General features: G+C 48.3%; 10 non-coding genes and 2 pseudogenes across 10 annotated transcripts; all 12 read left to right on the plus strand.

The window, feature by feature from the left end:
• The first annotated feature begins 125 nt into the window (after window positions 1-125).
• Window positions 126-316, plus strand: LOC141237125 (U2 spliceosomal RNA). The gene has a single exon (XR_012302686.1). It is a non-coding gene; the product is annotated as a U2 spliceosomal RNA (small nuclear RNA).
• A 1,121-nt stretch (window positions 317-1,437) lies between these two features.
• LOC141237127 (U2 spliceosomal RNA) lies at window positions 1,438-1,628 on the plus strand. Its single transcript, XR_012302688.1, has one exon. It is a non-coding gene; the product is annotated as a U2 spliceosomal RNA (small nuclear RNA).
• A 1,120-nt stretch (window positions 1,629-2,748) lies between these two features.
• On the plus strand, window positions 2,749-2,939 carry LOC141237128 (U2 spliceosomal RNA). The gene has a single exon (XR_012302689.1). It is a non-coding gene; the product is annotated as a U2 spliceosomal RNA (small nuclear RNA).
• Window positions 2,940-4,061: 1,122 nt separating this feature from the next.
• Window positions 4,062-4,252, plus strand: LOC141237260 (U2 spliceosomal RNA). Its single transcript, XR_012302816.1, has one exon. It is a non-coding gene; the product is annotated as a U2 spliceosomal RNA (small nuclear RNA).
• Window positions 4,253-5,372: 1,120 nt separating this feature from the next.
• Window positions 5,373-5,563, plus strand: LOC141237311 (U2 spliceosomal RNA). Its single transcript, XR_012302867.1, has one exon. It is a non-coding gene; the product is annotated as a U2 spliceosomal RNA (small nuclear RNA).
• A 1,120-nt stretch (window positions 5,564-6,683) lies between these two features.
• Window positions 6,684-6,874, plus strand: LOC141237129 (U2 spliceosomal RNA). Its single transcript, XR_012302690.1, has one exon. It is a non-coding gene; the product is annotated as a U2 spliceosomal RNA (small nuclear RNA).
• A 1,120-nt stretch (window positions 6,875-7,994) lies between these two features.
• Window positions 7,995-8,092, plus strand: LOC141236857 (U2 spliceosomal RNA; annotated as a pseudogene).
• A 5,544-nt stretch (window positions 8,093-13,636) lies between these two features.
• Window positions 13,637-13,837, plus strand: LOC141236847 (U2 spliceosomal RNA; annotated as a pseudogene).
• Window positions 13,838-14,958: 1,121 nt separating this feature from the next.
• LOC141237130 (U2 spliceosomal RNA) lies at window positions 14,959-15,149 on the plus strand. Its single transcript, XR_012302691.1, has one exon. It is a non-coding gene; the product is annotated as a U2 spliceosomal RNA (small nuclear RNA).
• Window positions 15,150-16,268: 1,119 nt separating this feature from the next.
• LOC141237131 (U2 spliceosomal RNA) lies at window positions 16,269-16,459 on the plus strand. The gene has a single exon (XR_012302692.1). It is a non-coding gene; the product is annotated as a U2 spliceosomal RNA (small nuclear RNA).
• Window positions 16,460-17,582: 1,123 nt separating this feature from the next.
• Window positions 17,583-17,773, plus strand: LOC141237132 (U2 spliceosomal RNA). Its single transcript, XR_012302693.1, has one exon. It is a non-coding gene; the product is annotated as a U2 spliceosomal RNA (small nuclear RNA).
• A 1,124-nt stretch (window positions 17,774-18,897) lies between these two features.
• On the plus strand, window positions 18,898-19,087 carry LOC141237373 (U2 spliceosomal RNA). The gene has a single exon (XR_012302927.1). It is a non-coding gene; the product is annotated as a U2 spliceosomal RNA (small nuclear RNA).
• Window positions 19,088-19,281: the final 194 nt, after the last annotated feature.

The following is a 19,281-nucleotide window of genomic DNA, read 5'->3' on the forward strand; positions in this document are numbered from 1 at the left end:
TGCAGGCATGTGAGGGATCTAGAGGTTGACAGCATGTCTTCTTAACGGGAGTCCAGGTGGCCATCTCCACAAATGGACTTTTCAGAATCCTTGGGTGGCACCGTAGTCGGAAACCAATTCTGGTTATCGCTTCTCGGCCTTTTGGCTAAGATCAAGTGTAGTATCTGTTCTTATCAGTTTAATATCTGATACGTCCCCTATCTGGGGACCATATATTAAATGGATTTTTAGAACAGGGAGATGGAAAAAGAGCTTGCTCTGTCCACTCCACGCATTGACCTGGTATTGCAGTATCTCCAGGACCGGTGCACCCCTTCTTTAATGCAGTTTCTAAAATCAGAAAGAATTGAATTCAATGCTTTTTGTTCATTTTGCTTGTTTGTCGGATTTTGGGATGGACTCTTTGGCTTTGCTTTTCTTCTCCTCATTGGATTTTTTATGTTAAAAGTTGCAGAAGCCAGATGACAAGCTCATTTTGGTTCAACTTCAGCAACTGTGCATTGCATTGCCATGTAATGTAATGTAATGCAATGCTATCTATCTAGCTCTCCCTCTATACTTCCTTTTGGATAAACAGACATATTAGGCAAGCATTTTGGAGCTTTCACCTAAATAACTACAGGTGGTGAGATAAGCTGCACAATATAATTGACCTTTCAGTATATTGTTGCACACACACCATCTATTTAGCAAATGCCCTTGTTATCAACAGCAGCCTTTTAAACTCACCTGAGCTAACAGGTATGTGAGCTGGTTACTCTGCTGCGCTTAAAATTTCTTTTTTGGTTTGCTACAATGCCTTTTCTGAAACGTTGTCTCCCTCTGCTGGAACACTGACTTCTTTCATTTAATGCCTGCAGACTATAAAAGAGAAACCAACCCAAAAAGTTTGGTTGATTAGTCTGTGGCATTCTTTTAAACTGTTGCTTATGGCGGTCTCTGTGAGCTTCTCAGTGACATTCAGCCATCCAGGTATCCCGCCTGCAGTAGACGGAATGTGGCAATGGAACGCTGGCTGCGCGTGTCATAATAGGCTCTGAGCCTTTATATACCTGCGCACAGCAGCAGCCACCTTCAGTCTGCTGCTGGACAGCCAGCAGCAGCAGCAGCAGGAGAGGTAATTAATCAGCAACCCTCCTGCTAAGGGTAGACAGCTGCTCGTTCCACCCCCCCCCCCGCCTTAATTGGTTCTCCTCCCTTCCAACGGTGTTGAGGCGGGTGGGAACAGCCGGGGGTTGAGGGTACTGTGCTAAAAGATGTGGAGTTATGCAGATCTAAAACGCGTGGATTGCAGCAGCAGCAAGCCGAAAAGTGCAGGCATGTGAGGGATCTAGAGGTTGACAGCATGTCTTCTTAACGGGAGTCCAGGTGGCCATCTCCACAAATGGACTTTTCAGAATCCTTGGGTGGCACCGTAGTCGGAAACCAATTCTGGTTATCGCTTCTCGGCCTTTTGGCTAAGATCAAGTGTAGTATCTGTTCTTATCAGTTTAATATCTGATACGTCCCCTATCTGGGGACCATATATTAAATGGATTTTTAGAACAGGGAGATGGAAAAAGAGCTTGCTCTGTCCACTCCACGCATTGACCTGGTATTGCAGTATCTCCAGGACCGGTGCACCCCTTCTTTAATGCAGTTTCTAAAATCAGAAAGAATTGAATTCAATGCTTTTTGTTCATTTTGCTTGTTTGTCGGATTTTGGGATGGACTCTTTGGCTTTGCTTTTCTTCTCCTCATTGGATTTTTCATGTTAAAAGTTGCAGAAGCCAGATGACAAGCTCATTTTGGTTCAACTTCAGCAACTGTGCATTGCATTGCCATGTAATGTAATGTAATGCAATGCTATCTATCTAGCTCTCCCTCTATACTTCCTTTTGGATAAACAGACATATTAGGCAAGCATTTTGGAGCTTTCACCTAAATAACTACAGGTGGTGAGATAAGCTGCACAATATAATTGACCTTTCAGTATATTGTTGCACACACACCATCTATTTAGCAAATGCCCTTGTTATCAACAGCAGCCTTTTAAACTCACCTGAGCTAACAGGTATGTGAGCTGGTTACTCTGCTGCGCTTAAAATTTCTTTTTTGGTTTGCTACAATGCCTTTTCTGAAACGTTGTCTCCCTCTGCTGGAACACTGACTTCTTTCATTTAATGCCTGCAGACTATAAAAGAGAAACCAACCCAAAAAGTTTGGTTGATTAGTCTGTGGCATTCTTTTAAACTGTTGCTTATGGCGGTCTCTGTGAGCTTCTCAGTGACATTCAGCCATCCAGGTATCCCGCCTGCAGTAGACGGAATGTGGCAATGGAACGCTGGCTGCGCGTGTCATAATAGGCTCTGAGCCTTTATATACCTGCGCACAGCAGCAGCCACCTTCAGTCTGCTGCTGGACAGCCAGCAGCAGCAGCAGCAGGAGAGGTAATTAATCAGCAACCCTCCTGCTAAGGGTAGACAGCTGCTCGTTCCACCCCCCCCCCGCCTTAATTGGTTCTCCTCCCTTCCAACGGTGTTGAGGCGGGTGGGAACAGCCGGGGGTTGAGGGTACTGTGCTAAAAGAGGTGGAGTTATGCAGATCTAAAACGCGTGGATTGCAGCAGCAGCAAGCCGAAAAGTGCAGGCATGTGAGGGATCTAGAGGTTGACAGCATGTCTTCTTAACGGGAGTCCAGGTGGCCATCTCCACAAATGGACTTTTCAGAATCCTTGGGTGGCACCGTAGTCGGAAACCAATTCTGGTTATCGCTTCTCGGCCTTTTGGCTAAGATCAAGTGTAGTATCTGTTCTTATCAGTTTAATATCTGATACGTCCCCTATCTGGGGACCATATATTAAATGGATTTTTAGAACAGGGAGATGGAAAAAGAGCTTGCTCTGTCCACTCCACGCATTGACCTGGTATTGCAGTATCTCCAGGACCGGTGCACCCCTTCTTTAATGCAGTTTCTAAAATCAGAAAGAATTGAATTCAATGCTTTTTGTTCATTTTGCTTGTTTGTCGGATTTTGGGATGGACTCTTTGGCTTTGCTTTTCTTCTCCTCATTGGATTTTTCATGTTAAAAGTTGCAGAAGCCAGATGACAAGCTCATTTTGGTTCAACTTCAGCAACTGTGCATTGCATTGCCATGTAATGTAATGTAATGCAATGCTATCTATCTAGCTCTCCCTCTATACTTCCTTTTGGATAAACAGACATATTAGGCAAGCATTTTGGAGCTTTCACCTAAATAACTACAGGTGGTGAGATAAGCTGCACAATATAATTGACCTTTCAGTATATTGTTGCACACACACCATCTATTTAGCAAATGCCCTTGTTATCAACAGCAGCCTTTTAAACTCACCTGAGCTAACAGGTATGTGAGCTGGTTACTCTGCTGCGCTTAAAATTTCTTTTTTGGTTTGCTACAATGCCTTTTCTGAAACGTTGTCTCCCTCTGCTGGAACACTGACTTCTTTCATTTAATGCCTGCAGACTATAAAAGAGAAACCAACCCAAAAAGTTTGGTTGATTAGTCTGTGGCATTCTTTTAAACTGTTGCTTATGGCGGTCTCTGTGAGCTTCTCAGTGACATTCAGCCATCCAGGTATCCCGCCTGCAGTAGACGGAATGTGGCAATGGAACGCTGGCTGCGCGTGTCATAATAGGCTCTGAGCCTTTATATACCTGCGCACAGCAGCAGCCACCTTCAGTCTGCTGCTGGACAGCCAGCAGCAGCAGCAGCAGGAGAGGTAATTAATCAGCAACCCTCCTGCTAAGGGTAGACAGCTGCTCGTTCCACCCCCCCCCCCCGCCTTAATTGGTTCTCCTCCCTTCCAACGGTGTTGAGGCGGGTGGGAACAGCCGGGGGTTGAGGGTACTGTGCTAAAAGAGGTGGAGTTATGCAGATCTAAAACGCGTGGATTGCAGCAGCAGCAAGCCGAAAAGTGCAGGCATGTGAGGGATCTAGAGGTTGACAGCATGTCTTCTTAACGGGAGTCCAGGTGGCCATCTCCACAAATGGACTTTTCAGAATCCTTGGGTGGCACCGTAGTTGGAAACCAATTCTGGTTATCGCTTCTCGGCCTTTTGGCTAAGATCAAGTGTAGTATCTGTTCTTATCAGTTTAATATCTGATAGGTCCCCTATCTGGGGACCATATATTAAATGGATTTTTAGAACAGGGAGATGGAAAAAGAGCTTGCTCTGTCCACTCCACGCATTGACCTGGTATTGCAGTATCTCCAGGACCGGTGCACCCCTTCTTTAATGCAGTTTCTAAAATCAGAAAGAATTGAATTCAATGCTTTTTGTTCATTTTGCTTGTTTGTCGGATTTTGGGATGGACTCTTTGGCTTTGCTTTTCTTCTCCTCATTGGATTTTTCATGTTAAAAGTTGCAGAAGCCAGATGACAAGCTCATTTTGGTTCAACTTCAGCAACTGTGCATTGCATTGCCATGTAATGTAATGTAATGCAATGCTATCTATCTAGCTCTCCCTCTATACTTCCTTTTGGATAAACAGACATATTAGGCAAGCATTTTGGAGCTTTCACCTAAATAACTACAGGTGGTGAGATAAGCTGCACAATATAATTGACCTTTCAGTATATTGTTGCACACACACCATTTATTTAGCAAATGCCCTTGTTATCAACAGCAGCCTTTTAAACTCACCTGAGCTAACAGGTATGTGAGCTGGTTACTCTGCTGCGCTTAAAATTTCTTTTTTGGTTTGCTACAATGCCTTTTCTGAAACGTTGTCTCCCTCTGCTGGAACACTGACTTCTTTCATTTAATGCCTGCAGACTATAAAAGAGAAACCAACCCAAAAAGTTTGGTTGATTAGTCTGTGGCATTCTTTTAAACTGTTGCTTATGGCGGTCTCTGTGAGCTTCTCAGTGACATTCAGCCATCCAGGTATCCCGCCTGCAGTAGACGGAATGTGGCAATGGAACGCTGGCTGCGCGTGTCATAATAGGCTCTGAGCCTTTATATACCTGCGCACAGCAGCAGCCACCTTCAGTCTGCTGCTGGACAGCCAGCAGCAGCAGCAGCAGGAGAGGTAATTAATCAGCAACCCTCCTGCTAAGGGTAGACAGCTGCTCGTTCCACCCCCCCCCCGCCTTAATTGGTTCTCCTCCCTTCCAACGGTGTTGAGGCGGGTGGGAACAGCCGGGGGTTGAGGGTACTGTGCTAAAAGAGGTGGAGTTATGCAGATCTAAAACGCGTGGATTGCAGCAGCAGCAAGCCGAAAAGTGCAGGCATGTGAGGGATCTAGAGGTTGACAGCATGTCTTCTTAACGGGAGTCCAGGTGGCCATCTCCACAAATGGACTTTTCAGAATCCTTGGGTGGCACCGTAGTCGGAAACCAATTCTGGTTATCGCTTCTCGGCCTTTTGGCTAAGATCAAGTGTAGTATCTGTTCTTATCAGTTTAATATCTGATACGTCCCCTATCTGGGAACCATATATTAAATGGATTTTTAGAACAGGGAGATGGAAAAAGAGCTTGCTCTGTCCACTCCACGCATTGACCTGGTATTGCAGTATCTCCAGGACCGGTGCACCCCTTCTTTAATGCAGTTTCTAAAATCAGAAAGAATTGAATTCAATGCTTTTTGTTCATTTTGCTTGTTTGTCGGATTTTGGGATGGACTCTTTGGCTTTGCTTTTCTTCTCCTCATTGGATTTTTCATGTTAAAAGTTGCAGAAGCCAGATGACAAGCTCATTTTGGTTCAACTTCAGCAACTGTGCATTGCATTGCCATGTAATGTAATGTAATGCAATGCTATCTATCTAGCTCTCCCTCTATACTTCCTTTTGGATAAACAGACATATTAGGCAAGCATTTTGGAGCTTTCACCTAAATAACTACAGGTGGTGAGATAAGCTGCACAATATAATTGACCTTTCAGTATATTGTTGCACACACACCATCTATTTAGCAAATGCCCTTGTTATCAACAGCAGCCTTTTAAACTCACCTGAGCTAACAGGTATGTGAGCTGGTTACTCTGCTGCGCTTAAAATTTCTTTTTTGGTTTGCTACAATGCCTTTTCTGAAACGTTGTCTCCCTCTGCTGGAACACTGACTTCTTTCATTTAATGCCTGCAGACTATAAAAGAGAAACCAACCCAAAAAGTTTGGTTGATTAGTCTGTGGCATTCTTTTAAACTGTTGCTTATGGCGGTCTCTGTGAGCTTCTCAGTGAAATTCAGCCATCCAGGTATCCCGCCTGCAGTAGACGGAATGTGGCAATGGAACGCTGGCTGCGCGTGTCATAATAGGCTCTGAGCCTTTATATACCTGCGCACAGCAGCAGCCACCTTCAGTCTGCTGCTGGACAGCCAGCAGCAGCAGCAGCAGGAGAGGTAATTAATCAGCAACCCTCCTGCTAAGGGTAGACAGCTGCTCGTTCCACCCCCCCCCCGCCTTAATTGGTTCTCCTCCCTTCCAACGGTGTTGAGGCGGGTGGGAACAGCCGGGGGTTGAGGGTACTGTGCTAAAAGAGGTGGAGTTATGCAGATCTAAAACGCGTGGATTGCAGCAGCAGCAAGCCGAAAAGTGCAGGCATGTGAGGGATCTAGAGGTTGACAGCATGTCTTCTTAACGGGAGTCCAGGTGGCCATCTCCACAAATGGACTTTTCAGAATCCTTGGGTGGCACCGTAGTCGGAAACCAATTCTGGTTATCGCTTCTCGGCCTTTTGGCTAAGATCAAGTGTAGTATCTGTTCTTATCAGTTTAATATCTGATACGTCCCCTATCTGGGGACCATATATTAAATGGATTTTTAGAACAGGGAGATGGAAAAAGAGCTTGCTCTGTCCACTCCACGCATTGACCTGGTATTGCAGTATCTCCAGGACCGGTGCACCCCTTCTTTAATGCAGTTTCTAAAATCAGAAAGAATTGAATTCAATGCTTTTTGTTCATTTTGCTTGTTTGTCGGATTTTGGGATGGACTCTTTGGCTTTGCTTTTCTTCTCCTCATTGGATTTTTCATGTTAAAAGTTGCAGAAGCCAGATGACAAGCTCATTTTGGTTCAACTTCAGCAACTGTGCATTGCATTGCCATGTAATGTAATGTAATGCAATGCTATCTATCTAGCTCTCCCTCTATACTTCCTTTTGGATAAACAGACATATTAGGCAAGCATTTTGGAGCTTTCACCTAAATAACTACAGGTGGTGAGATAAGCTGCACAATATAATTGACCTTTCAGTATATTGTTGCACACACACCATCTATTTAGCAAATGCCCTTGTTATCAACAGCAGCCTTTTAAACTCACCTGAGCTAACAGGTATGTGAGCTGGTTACTCTGCTGCGCTTAAAATTTCTTTTTGGTTTGCTACAATGCCTTTTCTGAAACGTTGTCTCCCTCTGCTGGAACACTGACTTCTTTCATTTAATGCCTGCAGACTATAAAAGAGAAACCAACCCAAAAAGTTTGGTTGATTAGTCTGTGGCATTCTTTTAAACTGTTGCTTATGGCGGTCTCTGTGAGCTTCTCAGTGACATTCAGCCATCCAGGTATCCCGCCTGCAGTAGAGGGAATGTGGCAATGGAACGCTGGCTGCGCGTGTCATAATAGGCTCTGAGCCTTTATATACCTGCGCACAGCAGTAGCCACCTTCAGTCTGCTGCTGGACAGCCAGCAGCAGCAGCAGCAGGAGAGGTAATTAATCAGCAACCCTCCTGCTAAGGGTAGACAGCTGCTCGTTCCACCCCCCCCACCGCCTTAATTGGTTCTCCTCCCTTCCAACGGTGTTGAGGCGGGTGGGAACAGCCGGGGGTTGAGGGTACTGTGCTAAAAGAGGTGGAGTTATGCAGATCTAAAACGCGTGGATTGCAGCAGCAGCAAGCCGAAAAGTGCAGGCATGTGAGGGATCTAGAGGTTGACAGCATGTCTTCTTAACGGGAGTCCAGGTGGCCATCTCCACAAATGGACTTTTCAGAATCCTTGGGTGGCACCGTAGTCGGAAACCAATTCTGGTTATCGCTTCTCGGCCTTTTGGCTAAGATCAAGTGTAGTATCTGTTCTTTTAAGAACACAAGAGCTACGATCTACACTTGACGAGAGCGATCGAACTCAGAAGGAGAAGAGCTTCGGAGCCCAGCTGACATCGGAGAAGGAAGGCGGATATCGGTGGGAGGAAGAAGCTCTAAAGAATCCAGAAGAAGACGAAGACTCGGAGAAGAATTGGGCTGTCCTGTGGAATCTTCGAGGAAGAAAATCATCGAGACAAAGACCTTTCGGGGAATTTGTCCAGAACACGACGGGAGAAGAATCTGCATAGCTCCACCCATTCCGGGAAGAGTTCCAGATCCAGCTCCAAGAAGTAACTGCAGGAGGAAAGCCATGGCAAGCGCTGCGAGGAAGGCCGAAAAGAAGAGCCTGGAGCCGGGGACAGCCAGGAGGGCCCAGCCAGGAGCCGATTCTGACCCCAAGGACTCTGCCTCCACGAATGGCCAGCAGAAGGGACCCCAGAAGCCCCGCCACGAAGCTCCAGCCCTGGAGCCATGGATGCGGCAGACGGTGGCCCTGAAGCTGAAGGAAGTGGATGGGAGGGTGCCGGACATGTCCTCGGACGTGTTCTGCCAGAAGATGCTGCTGGATCGAGGCTTCTCCAGGTCGGACACCCTCAGCATCCAGACCTTCTTGACGGGGATCTTCTTCGTCACCTTCGCCACTGTGAACACCTGCAGGAGGTTCTGGGAAATGGTAAGCGCAAAAGGACCGGATAATTCTTTCTCTGCCTTTACAGGTAGCTGCCCTATCCAGAGGGACGAAAGGAGGATCACGGTCTCCATGCGCAACCCGCACACCCCAGGCCAAGACATCTGTACCTTCCTGAGACGCTTCTGTTTGGTTGTGAAGGAACCCTCTCACATCCTGAATGGACTCGGCTTCTGGACAGGTAAGTGGTCGGTGACCGTTAGACTTCACAGGGACCTGGCGTACTCAGACGGACTTCGGCACCTGCCCCCGACATTCTCCCTGGGCAACTCCTACGGCCTCATCTATTACCCGGACATGCCGCGGAACTGCAGGAGATGCGGCAAGAACGGCCACGAGATGAAGAACTGCAAGGAGGATGCCTGCAGGATTTGTCGAGTGACGGGACACAGCTCGAAGGACTGCCCGAAGAAGACGTCCTGCAACCTGTGTGGGCTGGCGGCTCATCTGTACAAGGATTGCCCCAAGCGTGAGAGATCCTGGGCATCGGTGGTTGCGACGACCCCTGCTCCGGAGGACAAGGCCCCGACGACCAGGCCTGTGAAGGTCAAGGACGCGACGACCAAGGCCCCAGCGGCCAAGGCCGAGACGACCAAGGCCAAAGCGGTCAAGGAGTCGGTGGCCAAAGCCGCAGCGACGGTCCCAGCAGCTCCGAAGCAGAAGAAAAAGTCAAAGGAGGGTAAGAGTTCTGTCACCCCTCTCTCGATCCCTCCCCCTGCCACCCCTGTCCAATCCCCCCCCACCCCGGCCACCCCTGCTGAGGATTCCACTTCCTCTTCCTCCTTCCCCTACTCCTCAGCAGGTGTCCTTTCCCCTGCCCCGGCAGCCACTCTCCCTCCCCAGACCATGGTAGCGGTGGAATTAACCTTTCCTCCACCTGCCGCTATCTATTCCGAGGAGGATTTTCCCCTTCTTGTCTCCCCAGTTCCAACTCGGGGAAAGAGGAAGGTGGAGGACAGCCCTGCTACTGAATCCTCCAAAAAGAAGATTCTGGATTTCGTAGGCGAAAAGGAGGATACCCTCCCTGAGCCAGAAGAGATGGAGCACATGGTTGAGACCCTGGTGGCCGAGCCAGAAGAGGAGGAACTGGTGGTCGCCGAGATCGAGGCCGCGCTGCTTGACCAGATGGAGGAAGAGGGCCTGCTGGTGATCCCGTCACCAGCAGTCAACACCGACGAGGGACCACCCGACCGGAGTGGTAACTAAGGTGTATTGCCTGCGCTAACTTTTTCTTTTTTCCCTACATGATGGCTAATATTAACTTATTTTCCATTAATGTCAGGAGCATCAAGGACAAGTTCAGACGTCAGACTATTTATGCCTTCCTTACTTCCCAGTTGTGTGATGTTTATATGTTGCAGGAATGTTCCCTTCCCTCCTCTAGGTCCTTCAAACATCTGGCCAGGGAGTGGTCCCACGGTCCATCCTACTGGTCCGGTGGGGGTGACTGCAAGTCTGCGGGGGTCGCAATTCTGATCAGGGGGGGCGCATTCACGCTTGAGTCCGTCCAGGAGCTCATCTGCGGCAGGGCTCTTGTTGTAGATGGCAACTGGGCGGGAGAACCTGTCAGGTTCATCAACGTGTATGCGTCCCCACTGAAGAATGAGCGTTTGGAGCTTTTCCAGACCCTGCGGCTTCAGCTTGCCACCACCAGGACCTTAGTGATGGCCGGGGATTTCAACTGCCCCATCGAGGAGGATGGTCGTAGTTCTGGCACATCTGCCAAGTTGGACATCACGTCCAAGCTGCTCATCGAGATGGTAACCGAGGCCTCTCTTCAGGACGTGGTGGGCTCCATGGGGAGAGGCTCCACAAACTATTCGTGGAGCCGACCCGATGGCTCACTCCGCTCCAGGATTGACTTTGTGTTCACCTCTCGGGCAGTCAGGCAGAGTAGGCACTCGATGGTCCCCTGCTTCTTCTCCGACCACAGAGCCATTCACTTACAAGGTGTCCTCGGCGACGGTTTTCCGTCCGGCCCCGGCTCCTGGAAGCTGAATTGTGCTCTGCTGGCTCAGGATGAAGTCGTGGAGGAGCTGAGAGCAGCCTACGCAATGTGGCAGTCCTACAAGGGTAGCTTCCAAACAGTCTCTGATTGGTGGGAATATGTTAAACTTGAGTTTCGCTGTTTCTTTCAGGCCAAGGGTCGACAACAGGCGTGTGAGAAGAGGAGGGACTTCAGAGGGCTGCAGCGCGAGCTGCGGTCGCTGCAGGACCTTCTTCACTGCGGCTGGGACGTGAGGGAGGAGCTGGAGGAGACCAAGAAGAGCCTGAAAAGGCACTTTGAGGAGGAGTCCAAGCGAATCGTCTTCCGTTCCAAAGTGGAGAATCTGGAGAAGGGTGAGAAATGTAACTCATTCTTTTTCAGGAAACTTCATGCCGGTCACACGCCCCTGAACGAGCTGCGAGACGAGAGCGGAAACATGCGACGTGGGAAGGAGGACGTGATGAGGGTCGTCAGCGACTTCTACAGCGAACTCTACTCCCACAAGACTACCGACCCCGACGCTGCTGATAAGTTCCTGTCAGGTATCACTAACCATCTTGATCCTGCAGGCACGGCAGCCTTGGACAAACCTCTGATGGTGGGCGAATTGCTCTCTGCCGCTAAATCCTTTAGGATCGGCAGGACCCCGGGCAGTGATGGTCTTCCAGCGGAGCTCTATGTAGCGCTGGGAGACCTCATCTGTCCGGACCTGTTGGACCTGTACGAGGAGATGGTGGTGGAGGGTAGAATGCCTCCATCTTTGAGGGAAGGAATGGTCACGATCCTGTACAAGCGGAAGGGAGAGAGGTGCGACCTGAGGAATTGGCGTCCCATCACTCTGCTCAACGTGGACTACAAGATCCTGGCCAAGACGATGGCGACACGACTTAAGACGGTCATCGGACGGATTATCCACCCGGACCAGACCTGCGGCATCCCTGGACGTCGCATCGCAGACAGCCTCGCTCTCGTGCGGGACACGGTCGAGTACATCAAGGTCCGCCGCGCACACGCGGCCCTGGTCTCCTTGGATCAGGAGAAGGCCTTCGACCGGGTTTCCCACGAGTTCATGGGCCGAGCTCTGCACCGGTTAGGTTTGGGTAACATGTTTTGTTCGTATGTCCGTCTGATGTATTTTGATATCCACAGCTCGGTGTTGGTGAACGGCTGGAAGACTGACCCCTTCCCTGTCCTCTCTGGGGTCAGACAAGGCTGCCCTCTATCACCTCTTCTTTTTGTTTGTGTTATAGAACTCTTCGCAGAGGCTATCCGGCAGAATGGAGAGATCAGAGGGATCACCGCACCGGGTCCGGGACGACACGAGGTCAAGTGCTCGCTCTACATGGACGACGTCACCGTCTTCTGCGCTGATCGTGGTTCAGTCGACGCCCTCGTCCAGACGTGTGAGAGGTTCGGCCGGGCTTCAGGGGCCAAAGTCAACTGTAGGAAGTCGGAAGCCATGCTCTTCGGGGATTGGCAGCCGGCCTCCTCCGCCCCCTTCCCCTTCAACATTCAACCGGATTTCCTCAAGGTGCTGGGAGTCTGGTTCGGGAAGGAAGGAGCGGCCCTCAAGTCCTGGCAAGAACGCTTGGCCAAGGTGAAGCAACGGATCGGACTCTGGAGCCTCAGACACCTTACTTGTGAGGGTAAGGCACTCGTCCTGCGTAATGAGGTCCTGCCCGTCTTGCAGTACACGGCGCAGGCCTGGCCCCCACACGTCACTGTGTGCAGGGCCATTACCAGGACAGTGTTTCACTTTGTCTGGGGATCCAAGATGGACAGAGTCAGGCGGGCCGTCATGTACAAGGAGCCTCGCAAGGGTGGGAAGGGCGTTCCAGATATCCCCACCCTCCTGCGATCCTCTTTTGTGTGTGATTGTGTCCGCCGGACTTTGCAAGTCAAGAATGGCTCCGCGGGCAGGTCCATGTCTCGCTTCTTCCTGCTTCCTCTTTGGAGGCGACTCGGCTGGGACAAGTGGGACAGCTCCTTCCCCTACAACTGGACGACGCCATGGTTCTACGGAGACGTCGTTCGATTTGTGGGGGAACATCAACTGGAGGGACTCAAGCCCGACTTGTGGAAGCCCAAAACTATCCACAAGCTCATCAGAGCCAAGGATGACGTGGAGAACATCACAGGACTTCACCAGGACACGCTGGAGACTGTGTGGACAAATGTGTCGTCTGACAGGCTGACCAACGGGCACAAGGACTTGTCGTGGATGGCGATTCAGGGCGGACTGCCCGTCCGGTCATTCATGCATGCCCGGAACCTGTGCAAGACCCGGTACTGCCAAAGATGCCCCTTCGTGGAGGAAACATCTTTGCACACTTTTTGGGACTGCGGATTTGCACAGCGCCTGTTGACTGCCCTTTAGGACGACCTGAGGAACTCTGTCCCCAGGGCGAGCCTATCGCACCATTCTGTGTTTTACGGACTCTTCCCTGGGGTTCATACCGTCGGAGCCATCCAGGAGGCTTGGCGCCTTATGAACTGCTTCAAGGATGCCGTTTGGGTCGCCAGGAACCGGCTCATCTTGAGGAGGGAGAGGATGTCCATCCAGGACTGCCGCAGGCTGATCCACAGCCTGCTCAGAGACTATTCCATCGTGGACAGTACGGAGGACGAGGATGAGGACTAAACCCCTCCTCCCCCTCTCCCCTTATGTGTCTTGTCTTTCAATAAAGCTTCGGGCCTGTGATTTTCCCCTCCCCATCCCCTTTTTCCCAATCCCCATCCCTTTTCACGGTTCGTCGTACTGTATTGATTGACATGCTTTTTCTTTCAGATTGAGTGTTTTGTGTAGCATAGGGGTGTGATGTGTCTAGTTAGTGCGTCGTATCCTCATGCTATGTAAATATGATGTAGAATTCTGTGTGTACTGGGCTGCGGCACTGTACACTGTCTGTTAACTTATTTTTTTGTGCTAATAAAAGATATATTCAATAAAAAAAAAAAAATTCTGTTCTTATCAGTTTAATATCTGATACGTCCCCTATCTGGGGAACATATATTAAATGGATTTTTAGAACAGGGAGATGGAAAAAGAGCTTGCTCTGTCCACTCCACGCATTGACCTGGTATTGCAGTATCTCCAGGACCGGTGCACCCCTTCTTTAATGCAGTTTCTAAAATCAGAAAGAATTGAATTCAATGCTTTTTGTTCATTTTGCTTGTTTGTCGGATTTTGGGATGGACTCTTTGGCTTTGCTTTTCTTCTCCTCATTGGATTTTTCATGTTAAAAGTTGCAGAAGCCAGATGACAAGCTCATTTTGGTTCAACTGCAGCAACTGTGCATTGCATTGCCATGTAATGTAATGTAATGCAATGCTATCTATCTAGCTCTCCCTCTATACTTCCTTTTGGATAAACAGACATATTAGGCAAGCATTTTGGAGCTTTCACCTAAATAACTACAGGTGGTGAGATAAGCTGCACAATATAATTGACCTTTCAGTATATTGTTGCACACACACCATCTATTTAGCAAATGCCCTTGTTATCAACAGCAGCCTTTTAAACTCACCTGAGCTAACAGGTATGTGAGCTGGTTACTCTGCTGCGCTTAAAATTTCTTTTTTGGTTTGCTACAATGCCTTTTCTGAAACGTTGTCTCCCTCTGCTGGAACACTGACTTCTTTCATTTAATGCCTGCAGACTATAAAAGAGAAACCAACCCAAAAAGTTTGGTTGATTAGTCTGTGTCATTCTTTTAAACTGTTGCTTATGGCGGTCTCTGTGAGCTTCTCAGTGACATTCAGCCATCCAGGTATCCCGCCTGCAGTAGACGGAATGTGGCAATGGAACGCTGGCTGCGCGTGTCATAATAGGCTCTGAGCCTTTATATACCTGCGCACAGCAGCAGCCACCTTCAGTCTGCTGCTGGACAGCCAGCAGCAGCAGCAGCAGGAGAGGTAATTAATCAGCAACCCTCCTGCTAAGGGTAGACAGCTGCTCGTTCCACCCCCCCCCCCGCCTTAATTGGTTCTCCTCCCTTCCAACGGTGTTGAGGCGGGTGGGAACAGCCGGGGGTTGAGGGTACTGTGCTAAAAGAGGTGGAGTTATGCAGATCTAAAACGCGTGGATTGCAGCAGCAGCAAGCCGAAAAGTGCAGGCATGTGAGGGATCTAGAGGTTGACAGCATGTCTTCTTAACGGGAGTCCAGGTGGCCATCTCCACAAATGGACTTTTCAGAATCCTTGGGTGGCACCGTAGTCGGAAACCAATTCTGGTTATCGCTTCTCGGCCTTTTGGCTAAGATCAAGTGTAGTATCTGTTCTTATCAGTTTAATATCTGATACGTCCCCTATCTGGGGACCATATATTAAATGGATTTTTAGAACAGGGAGATGGAAAAAGAGCTTGCTCTGTCCACTCCACGCATTGACCTGGTATTGCAGTATCTCCAGGACCGGTGCACCCCTTCTTTAATGCAGTTTCTAAAATCAGAAAGAATTGAATTCAATGCTTTTTGTTCATTTTGCTTGTTTGTTGGATTTTGGGATGGACTCTTTGGCTTTGCTTTTCTTCTCCTCATTGGATTTTTCATGTTAAAAGTTGCAGAAGCCAGATGACCAGCTCATTTTGGTTCAACTTCAGCAACTGTGCATTGCATTGCCATGTAATGTAATGTAATGCAATGCTATCTATCTAGCTCTCCCTCTATACTTCCTTTTGGATAAACAGACATATTAGGCAAGCATTTTGGAGCTTTCACCTAAATAACTACAGGTGGTGAGATAAGCTGCACAATATAATTGACCTTTCAGTATATTGTTGCACACACACCATCTATTTAGCAAATGCCCTTGTTATCAACAGCAGCCTTTTAAACTCACCTGAGCTAACAGGTATGTGAGCTGGTTACTCTGCTGCGCTTAAAATTTCTTTTTTGGTTTGCTACAATGCCTTTTCTGAAACGTTGTCTCCCTCTGCTGGAACACTGACTTCTTTCATTTAATGCCTGCAGACTATAAAAGAGAAACCAACCCAAAAAGTTTGGTTGATTAGTCTGTGGCATTCTTTTAAACTGTTGCTTATGGCGGTCTCTGTGAGCTTCTCAGTGACATTCAGCCATCCAGGTATCCCGCCTGCAGTAGACGGAATGTGGCAATGGAACGCTGGCTGCGCGTGTCATAATAGGCTCTGAGCCTTTATATACATGCGCACAGCAGCAGCCACCTTCAGTCTGCTGCTGGACAGCCAGCAGCAGCAGCAGCAGGAGAGGTAATTAATCAGCAACCCTCCTGCTAAGGGTAGACAGCTGCTCGTTCCACCCCCCCCCGCCTTAATTGGTACTCCTCCCTTCCAACGGTGTTGAGGCGGGTGGGAACAGCCGGGGGTTGAGGGTACTGTGCTAAAAGAGGTGGAGTTATGCAGATCTAAAACGCGTTGATTGCAGCAGCAGCAAGCCGAAAAGTGCAGGCATGTGAGGGATCTAGAGGTTGACAGCATGTCTTCTTAACGGGAGTCCAGGTGGCCATCTCCACAAATGGACTTTTCAGAATCCTTGGGTGGCACCGTAGTCGGAAACCAATTCTGGTTATCGCTTCTCGGCCTTTTGGCTAAGATCAAGTGTAGTATCTGTTCTTATCAGTTTAATATCTGATACGTCCCCTATCTGGGGACCATATATTAAATGGATTTTTAGAACAGGGAGATGGAAAAAGAGCTTGCTCTGTCCACTCCACGCATTGACCTGGTATTGCAGTATCTCCAGGACCGGTGCACCCCTTCTTTAATGCAGTTTCTAAAATCAGAAAGAATTGAATTCAATGCTTTTTGTTCATTTTGCTTGTTTGTCGGATTTTGGGATGGACTCTTTGGCTTTGCTTTTCTTCTCCTCATTGGATTTTTCATGCTAAAAGTTGCAGAAGCCAGATGACAAGCTCATTTTGGTTCAACTTCAGCAACTGTGCATTGCATTGCCATGTAATGTAATGTAATGCAATGCTATCTATCTAGCTCTCCCTCTATACTTCCTTTTGGATAAACAGACATATTAGGCAAGCATTTTGGAGCTTTCACCTAAATAACTACAGGTGGTGAGATAAGCTGCACAATATAATTGACCTTTCAGTATATTGTTGCACACACACCATCTATTTAGCAAATGCCCTTGTTATCAACAGCAGCCTTTTAAACTCACCTGAGCTAACAGGTATGTGAGCTGGTTACTCTGCTGCGCTTAAAATTTCTTTTTTGGTTTGCTACAATGCCTTTTCTGAAACGTTGTCTCCCTCTGCTGGAACACTGACTTCTTTCATTTAATGCCTGCAGACTATAAAAGAGAAACCAACCCAAAAAGTTTGGTTGATTAGTCTGTGGCATTCTTTTAAACTGTTGCTTATGGCGGTCTCTGTGAGCTTCTCAGTGACATTCAGCCATCCAGGTATCCCGCCTGCAGTAGACGGAATGTGGCAATGGAACGCTGGCTGCGCGTGTCATAATAGGCTCTGAGCCTTTATATACCTGCGCACAGCAGCAGCCACCTTCAGTCTGCTGCTGGACAGCCAGCAGCAGCAGCAGCAGGAGAGGTAATTAATCAGCAACCCTCCTGCTAAGGGTAGACAGCTGCTCGTTCCACCCCCCCCCCCCCGCCTTAATTGGTTCTCCTCCCTTCCAACGGTGTTGAGGCGGGTGGGAACAGCCGGGGGTTGAGGGTACTGTGCTAAAAGAGGTGGAGTTATGCAGATCTAAAACGCGTGGATTGCAGCAGCAGCAAGCCGAAAAGTGCAGGCATGTGAGGGATCTAGAGGTTGACAGCATGTCTTCTTAACGGGAGTCCAGGTGGCCATCTCCACAAATGGACTTTTCAGAATCCTTGGGTGGCACCGTAGTCGGAAACCAATTCTGGTTATCGCTTCTCGGCCTTTTGGCTAAGATCAAGTGTAGTATCTGTTCTTATCAGTTTAATATCTGATACGTCCCCTATCTGGGGACCATATATTAAATGGATTTTTAGAACAGGGAGATGGAAAAAGAGCTTGCTCTGTCCACTCCACGCATTGACCTGGTATTGCAGTATCTCCAGGACCGGTGCACCCCTTCTTTAATGCAGTTTCTAAAATCAGAAAGAATTGAATTCAATGCTTTTTGTTCATTTTGCTTGTTTGTCGGATTTTGGGATGGACTCTTTGGCTTTGCTTTTCTTCTCCTCATTGGATTTTTCATGTTAAAAGTTGCAGAAGCCAGATGACAAGCTCATTTTGGTTCAACTTCAGCAACTGTGCATTGCATTGCCATGTAATGTAATGTAATGCAATGCTATCTATCTAGCTCTCCCTCTATACTTCCTTTTGGATAAACAGACATATTAGGCAAGCATTTTGGAGCTTTCACCTAAATAACTACAGGTGGTGAGATAAGCTGCACAATATAATTGACCTTTCAGTATATTGTTGCACACACACCATCTATTTAGCAAATGCCCTTGTTATCAACAGCAGCCTTTTAAACTCACCTGAGCTAACAGGTATGTGAGCTGGTTACTCTGCTGCGCTTAAAATTTCTTTTTTGGTTTGCTACAATGCCTTTTCTGAAACGTTGTCTCCCTCTGCTGGAACACTGACTTCTTTCATTTAATGCCTGCAGACTATAAAAGAGAAACCAACCCAAAAAGTTTGGTTGATTAGTCTGTGGCATTCTTTTAAACTGTTGCTTATGGCGGTCTCTGTGAGCTTCTCAGTGACATTCAGCCATCCAGGTATCCCGCCTGCAGTAGACGGAATGTGGCAATGGAACGCTGGCTGCGCGTGTCATAATAGGCTCTGAGCCTTTATATACCTGCGCACAGCAGCAGCCACCTTCAGTCTGCTGCTGGACAGCCAGCAGCAGCAGCAGCAGGAGAGGTAATAAATCAGCAACCCTCCTGCTAAGGGTAGACAGCTGCTCGTTCCACCCCCCCCCCCCCCGCCTTAATTGGTTCTCCTCCCTGCCAACGGTGTTGAGGCGGGTGGGAACAGCCGGGGGTTGAGGGTACTGTGCTAAAAGAGGTGGAGTTATGCAGATCTAAAACGCGTGGATTGCAGCAGCAGCAAGCCGAAAAGTGCAGGCATGTGAGGGATCTAGAGGTTGACAGCATGTCTTCCTAACGGGAGTCCAGGTGGCCATCTCCACAAATGGACTTTTCAGAATCCTTGGGTGGCACCGTAGTCGGAAACCAATTCTGGTTATCGCTTCTCGGCCTTTTGGCTAAGATCAAGTGTAGTATCTGTTCTTATCAGTTTCATATCTGATACGTCCCCTATCTGGGGACCATATATTAAATGGCTTTTAGAACAGGGAGATGGAAAAAGAGCTTGCTCTGTCCACTCCACGCATTGACCTGGTATTGCAGTATCTCCAGGACCGGTGCACCCCTTCTTTAATGCAGTTTCTAAAATCAGAAAGAATTGAATTCAATGCTTTTTGTTCATTTTGCTTGTTTGTCGGATTTTGGGATGGACTCTTTGGCTTTGCTTTTCTTCTCCTCATTGGATTTTTCATGTTAAAAGTTGCAGAAGCCAGATGACAAGCTCATTTTGGTTCAACTTCAGCAACTGTGCATTGCATTGCC

Source organism: Phyllobates terribilis, unplaced genomic scaffold, assembly GCF_046119375.1.
Source record: "Phyllobates terribilis strain yellow unplaced genomic scaffold, ASM4611937v1 Scaffold_729__1_contigs__length_748246, whole genome shotgun sequence".
Lineage (NCBI taxonomy): Eukaryota > Metazoa > Chordata > Amphibia > Anura > Dendrobatidae > Phyllobates > Phyllobates terribilis.